The sequence below is a fragment of the Streptopelia decaocto genome (assembly GCF_964273445.1).
Source record: "Streptopelia decaocto genome assembly, chromosome: 15".
NCBI classification, from domain to species: domain Eukaryota; kingdom Metazoa; phylum Chordata; class Aves; order Columbiformes; family Columbidae; genus Streptopelia; species Streptopelia decaocto.
In genome coordinates, this window is record NC_138670.1 from 14,390,851 (window position 1) to 14,398,583 (window position 7,733).

A 7,733-nucleotide genomic window follows, 5' to 3' on the forward strand; every position below is an offset into this window, starting at 1 on the left:
TGGGCAGCCTGGGCCAGGCTCTGCCACCCTCACCGGGAAGAAATTTTTTCTCAAATTTAAATGGAACCTTTTGTGTTCCAGTTTGTACCCGTTGCCACTTGTCCTATCATTTGTTTGCACTGGGGAGAAGAGCCTGGCTCCATCCTCCTGACACTCCCCCTTTCCATATTGATCCCCAGGAATGAGTCCCCCCTCAGTGTCCTCTTGTCCAGCTCCAGAGCCCCAGCTCCCTCAGCCTTTCCTCACACGGGAGATGCTCCACTCCCTGCAGCATCTTGGTGGCTGCGCTGGACTCTCTCCAGCAGTTCCCTGTCCTGCTGGAACTGAGGGGCCACAGCTGGACACAAGATTCCAGGTGAGGGGCAGGAGAACCTCTCTGACCTACTGACCACCCCCCTTCTAATCTACCCCATTGCCTTCCTGGCCACAAGGACCCTGTTCTGGCTCATGGTCATCCTGCTGTCCCCAGGACCCCCAGGTCCCTTTCCCCTATGCTGCTCTCTAATGGACCTTTCCCCAACTTATACTGGAACCTGAAGTTGTTCCTGCCCAGATTCAAGAGTCTACACTTGCCCTTGTTCTATTTCATTAAGTTTCTTCCTGCCCAACTCTCCAGCCTGTCCAGGTCTCTGATGGCAGCACAGCTTCCAGTGTCAGCCACTCCTCCCAGCTTGGTGTCACCAGCAGACTGGCTGACAGTCACTCTATTCTCTTGTCCAAATCATTGATGAATATATTGAATAGCACTGGTCTCAGTACTGACCCCTGAGGCACTCCACTAGATCCAGGCCTCCAACTGGACTCTGTCCTATTGACCACAACTCTTTGGCTTCTTCCCTTTGGCCAGTTTGCCGTCCACCTCACTACCCGGTCATCCAGTCCACACTTCCTCAGTTTAGCAGCAAGGATGCTGTGGGAGACTGTGCCCAATGCTTTACTGAAATCAAGGTAGACCACATCCACTGCTTTGCCATAATCTATCCACCTGGTTATGTCCTCATTAAAGGCTATGCATGACTTCCTCGTGGTGAAGCCATGCCGACTGCCCCTAATGACCCTCTTATCCCTGATATGCCTTGAGATGGCACCAAGGAGAAGTCGTTCCATCAGTTTCCCAGGGACAGAGGTGAGGCTGACCGGTCTATAGTTACCCGGGTCCTCCTTCTTGCCCTTTTTGAAGACTGGAGTGACATTTGCTTTCCTCCGGTCCTCAGGCACCTCTCCCGTTTCCCAAGACTTGGCAAAGATGATGGAGAGTGGTCCAGCAATGACCTCAGCCAGCTCCCTCAGCACCCGCGGGTGCATCCCATCTGGACCCATGGATTTATGGATGTCCAGATTGCCTAACTGCTCCCTAACCCAGTCCTCATCAACCCAGGCAGACTCCTCCATTGTCCTGCCTTCCTCTGGGGCCTCAGTGGTACAGGGCTCCCCAGGACAGCCTCCGGCAGAGTAGACAGAAACAAAGAAGGCATTCAGTAACTCTGCCTTCTCTGTATCTTCTGTCACCAAGGGCACCCACCTCGTTCATCAGTGGCCTACATTGCCTCTGGTGTTAGTTTTATCTGCCATGTATTTGAAGAAGCTCTTCCTGTTGTCCTTGACGCCTCTTGCCAGGTTTAATTCTAAGGAGGCCTTAGCTTTCCTAATTGCCTCCCTACACCCTCTGACAACTGCCTTATATTCTCCCCAAGTGGCCAGCCATGGTCTATAAACTCTCCTCTTCCACTTGAGCATACCCAGCAGTTCCCTGTTGAACCACACAGGCCTCCTGGCTCCCTTCCTTGACTTCCTACGTGTCGGGATGCTCTGATCTTGAGCATGGTAGAAGCAGTCCCTGAATGCTAACCAACTATCTTGGGTCCCTTTACCTTCAAGTACCCTTGCCCACGGGATTTCCTGCAGCAATTGCTTGAAAAGTTAGCGCTACTGAAGTCCAGGTTTGCGATTCTGCTTGGTATTTTGTTCCTGCCACATGAGATCCTGAACTCCACCATCTCATGGTCGCTGCAGCCAAGGCAGCCCTCAACGTTTACCGCTTCAACCAGACACTCCTTGTTAGTGAGGATGAGATCCAGCAGTGCGCCTCTTCGAGCTGTGGCAGCGGTTGTACTCAACATACAGGAAGCTTGCAAGTTCACTACGGGACAGAAAGTGACTGTGTTAGTGTCCCATACAGTCATAACCGTACTGGAACAAAAAGGTAGCCATGGGTTATCCCCCTTGAGATTCCTGAAGTACCAGGCAGTGTTGGTTGAACAAGATGATATGAATATTGTCACTATTAACATTGTCAATCCAGCTTCTTTCCTTAGTGGACCTATTTCAGAGCCTGTGGTCCACGATTGCTTGGAAGCAGCAGAAGCTGTTAACTCCAGCAGACAGTATTTAAAGGACCAGCCACTGGAGGATGCTGAAGACTCCTGGTTCACTGATGGAAGTAGCTTTGTGTAAAGCAAGGAGAACATAAAGCTGGGTATGTGGTGGCAACTACCCACGAGGTAATCAAACCTTTACCTCCAGGGACTTCCACCCAGAAAGCTGAAATAATTGCTCTCACACGAGTTTTAGAATTATCCAAAGAGAAAAAGATTAATATTTGGACTGATTCAAAGTATGCTTTTAGAGTGATACATATCCATGAAACTGTCACAGGCAAGTAACTTGGGGTTCTGCTCACTGCAGAACAATGTTTAGATTTCTTAAAGAGAAGCACGACTTAAAAGAGTTCGGTGGTGGGTTCACTCTATGATTTACTGCATGGGGGAAATACACCAAGCTGAATGCTGCTGACCTTCTCTGCAGGTGCCTGTACCTGTTCACAAAGCAAACTTCCAGGTGTCTTTCCTCCCTGATAACTGTTCACTCTGGAGTCTGTGTCCTGGAGCTCCGGAGACAAACTCTCAGGTGAGTCCTGTATCCGTTGCAGTACAAACGGTCAGGATTCTTCTCTCCCTGATTCTGTTTGCTCCGGAGTCTGTATTTAGATCTCTGAAGGCAAACTCTCAGGGGAGGCCTGTGCCCATTCACAAAAGCAAACTTTCAGGCATTTCCTCCCTGATAACCGTTTGCTCTGAAGTCTGTATTTTAGAACTCCAGAAGCAAACTTTCAGGCGAGGCCTTATGACCATATGCAGAGCAGACTTTCAGGAGACAAAATTCTCAGGAAAAGATTCTAGTGGAGTAGAACAGCAGGAGGGCTGGCTCAAGCTGGTACCTGCGCAGAGGTCCAACCTGAGCATAGCAATCCACAGACATTTATATCTTTATAGACCATTCATACCGTTATTCAATTCAATAACAATATTTCACTTTGGGGCCTTCTTGCTTCTCATTGGATCTTTTTCTCTGATTCCATGTGGGCCTTTGTTTCATTCAGCTGTAGACATTGCTTATGCTCCATAGCCTTGCAGGTCCTGTTTTGTCTGAATAAATGCTTTCTTCTCAGCAAAGTGCAAAATAGATCCCATTTTGCAGATGTCTGTAATGTCTCCACATTAGCTTTGAATCATTGTTTTTCCCAGTCAGTTCCATTTTTCCCAGCAAAGTGCAAACTGGACCTTATATCACAAGTGTCCAGTGGAGTTTGTAGTTGCTTTTGGTAAATATGAGCAGGACTTTACAGCTTACAATTTCAGGAAATCCAGCTTACCAAGTAACATGAAGCAAAGATTATATTAAAAATCATACAACCTTATGTCTCTAAATAATTCATTATATTTAGTGTGCATCTACTTAAGCTAAATGATTAATATTGAACTTGAGTTGGGCTCATCCACTGGCCTGTGAGTAGTAAAACCATTGCCGTACACCTCAGGTATTTACAGAGAGGGCTCAAAGTGGCTCATCCAGGCTGTCGTATTTATAGAATGAAGTGGTTGACTCGTAGTCAGATTGCACACAGTAGGAAAAGTCTGCACAAGACTCCCCGCACCCACAAGCTACTGCCGTTCAGCTGCTGTTCTGCTTCCCTGTGGGTCTCCTGGAAGGAGTTCTTGGCCTGGTTACATCTCAGGCCCTTCCCTCCTCTGGGGCCTGGACCAAACCGCTCTGGTTTGGCTGGTGGGGTCGAGTGCACCCACCACAACTATCACAAACTGGGTCAGACCAAGGTGTTCAAGCCTTGATGCAATCAGAGTTTGAAAACCTCCAAGGACAGAGACTGGACACCTTTGTATTTTTTTCTTGTACCACACACCATGTTGAAGAGCCTGGCTCTACATTCTCCACAACCTCCTCGTTGGACAAGCTGTAATGAGGTCCTGTCAGCCTTCCCTTCTCTGGGCTGGACAAAACTGGCTCCCTCAGCCTCTCCTCACAGGCAAAGTGCTCCAGTCCCTGGCTGTCCTGAGGCCCTTTGCTAAGCACACTCCAGCTTGCCAATATTCTTCCTGAATTGGGATCTGAAATCAGGATGGAGTATTCCAGAGGATCCCTTTCCTCGATCCTGTGGCACAGCCCAGGGTGCTCCTGGCCTCCCCTGCACCAGGGCACACGCTGCCTCCTGTCCAGCTCCCTGCCCACCCAGACCTTTCCCACAGAGCCGCTCCCAGCCAGGCAGCCCCAGCCTGTGTCATTGCCAGGGTGAGTCCCTTGCAGGGACAGACAATGGTGTTTGTCCTGCTGGGGTTTCCTGAGGTTCCTGCCAAGACATGCTCTCCTCCTTGAACCCCTTCATTAAGCACAGAGGCCTGGGAGGGTGTTTCAGTAAAGACCCAGGCACAGAAGGCATTGAGTCCCTCAGCATCAGCATCACTCTCTGCTGTTATTAAATTCCCCTCAGCAGCATCCCCACATTGCCCTTGTTCAGCCTTGGTCTCTGAGGTAGCTGTGGAAGCTCTTGATTTTGCTCTTGACTTTTCTTAAAACCACCAACTCCAGGCGAGCTTTGCCTTTCCCAAAGCCATCCCTACACAGCAAAGGTGATGCACATGAACTCCTTTTCTGCACCTGTCCTTGCTGTCACCACTGGCAGCTGCTTTGTGGCTCCTGTCTGCATCTTGTGCTGTGACAGCCCATCCCTGCTGCCCCACATTTTGTCCCACAGCCCCACGGTGCAGGCTCAGCACAGGACAGGGTGCAGTCGGGGTGTGGAATGGTCTCCCAATGTGATGACCAGCAGTACTTGGTGCTATGTTACTCCGTGGCCTTCCTGTTAGGCAGCCTCTCCCAGCTCCTGGCGGTGCCGTGTCAGCTGTGGGGTCACAGACAGCCCTGCCCCAGGCTCTGCCAGGGTCTGGGCCGGGAGAGAGGCTGGGCAGGGCTGGCCATTCCCTGAGACAGGCCCTGAGCCCAGCAGGAGGGTGGACATGGCCTCAAAGGGAACCTCAACCATAAACCTGGGCTGAGTGGCCAGCACTGGAAATGGCCCATGAGAAATGGACAATGGCTGGGTGGTGACATAAGCCCTGGGCCACATTCCTGGTCTGTTTATGTCACCAAGGGCACAGAACAGCCTCCTCTCTCCTGCACCTGCATGTCTTTGATCCCTTTCACAAGCCCTGGCTCTGCACCACAAACCCCTGATGTGAGTCTTCACCCTGAATCGTCACACAGCATGAGATACATACTGATGTTTTTCTCTACCAGGTCTACCCCGAGTCTCTTCCACCTCCCCTGCCCTCTCTCTACCCCCAACGCCCTCTCCCCAGCAAAGCCCAGCCACATGGCAGGGGCTCTGGGCAGTCACACCACAGCCTCTGCCCCTCTGAAGGGCACAGCAGCTCCTGGGGGTCAGAGAGGAGTCACCCCAGAGGTGGGTGAACATGCACGACAAAAGGAAAAGGAGGCACCTGTGTCCTTTTCTCTCTCCCCCAGGAGATCCTGAGAGGTCTACAGCCCCTCCTGTCATTCCATCTCCCCAGGCCAGCACAAAAGCCCTCACCCTTGATGTCCTCAAGAGCTGTTACTGCTCCAGATACAGAGCAGCCTTCCCAAAGCTGGTGCATCCAGAAAGGTGTTTTGTTTTGTTTTCCCACTCATCCCTAATACAAGGAGGATGGATCACAAACAAACAAACAAACAAACAAACAAACAAAGTTGCAGCAGGTTCGTTGATTTCACTTCAATACAATGGGAAACTCTCCATTTAGATCAAGTTTCTGGGTCACACAAGATGGGTGGATAATTAAGCAGGAGGGGATGAATAGTGACATTTCTTTGAAGACAACAAAATCAGAAGTGGTAAAAGGAAAAAAAAATGTAAAGAAGGAAAGACAGATTTGGTCTGTCGTGACATGTACTGGGAGCCATTTGCAGGCAGTCTATGGCTACTGAAAACATCTAGTCATCAGCTTCCCCAGAGCATCCCTAAGCTCTTGCTTCCTCATACTGTAGATGAGGGGGTTCACTGCTGGAGGCACTACTGAGTACAGAAATGACACCCCAAGGTCCAGGGATGGGAAGGGGATGGAGGGGGCTTCAGGCAGGTAAATGAGCCAGTGCCGACAAACAGGGAGACCACAGCCAGGTGAGGGAGGCAGGTGGAAAAGGCTTTGTGCCGTCCCTGCTCAGAGGGGATCCTCAACACGGCCCTGAATATCTGCACATAGGACAGCACAATGAACACAAAACATCCCCAAATGAGAAAACAATAAAAGCTAGGAGCCTGACTTCCATGAGGTAGAAGTGTGAGCAGGAGAGCTTGAGGATCTGGGGGATTTCACAGAAGAACTGGTCCACAGCATTGCCTTTGCAGAGTGGCAGTGAAAATGTATTGTCCGCGTGCAGCAGAGTGTTGCAGATGGCAACGTAGCGGTCATAGGACATGATGGTGAGAAGACAATACTCCATTGATATTGCAAAGATAAAGACCTGGGTGACACATCCTGTGTAGGAAATGGCCCTGGTCTCCCAGAGGGCATTGGCCATGGACTTGGGAAGAGAGGTGGTGTGGCAGGATGCAAACCCCCCTCTCTCCCCCTCTCTCCTTCAGTATGGAAGGAGTAGGCACATCTCCCTCTCCCTCTGCTGCTTGAGGCCAACAGCTGCTTTTGTTTGGCCCCAGAGCCCCTGGCCAGGGCCGTTAGGAGAAGGGAGTGCCCAGGCGCCAGTGAGCCACTGGGTGCCTGCGGCCAGTGTGGGGGATGTTTGGAGGCTTCATGGGCACCCACAGCCAGTGTGGGGGTGCAGAGAAGCTTCTGGAATGCCCGCAGTCAGATCTGATCAGCCAATATAAAAACGGGATTCTCGGCAATACTCCGCCCATTGTCACGGGTCTCTCGGAGCACGAGCAAGATGCTGCCACCGAGAGCCCCCCTCCCCGGGATGGAGACTGCGCTTGCCCTGCTGCCACGGGAGTGAGTAAAACTTCTCGCAGAATTGCGAGTATATTTATACTTTCTGTGCACATTTGCACGTGTAACTTTCCGTGCTCAATATGAGCACGTGTAAAATTAATCCTTGCACAATCATGGGTGTATTTTCCTCCCGTGCTTCCACATAAGCACGTGTAACTTTCCGTGCACATTTGCACTTGTACTTTCCGTGCTTAATACAAGCATGTGTACTTTCCGTGCACATTTGCACGCGTAACTTTCCGTGCTCAATATAAGCACATGTAACATTCCGTGCACATTTGCACATGTAAGTAAATTTACCCTCGCAGGATTGCGAGTGTATTATAAATTTACCCTCGCACAATCGTGAGTGTACTAACTTTCCGTACTCACTACGAGTATGTGTATCTCCTTTAAAATAATCCCGCACCGTGTTCAGGCAAGTGCGTACTCCTC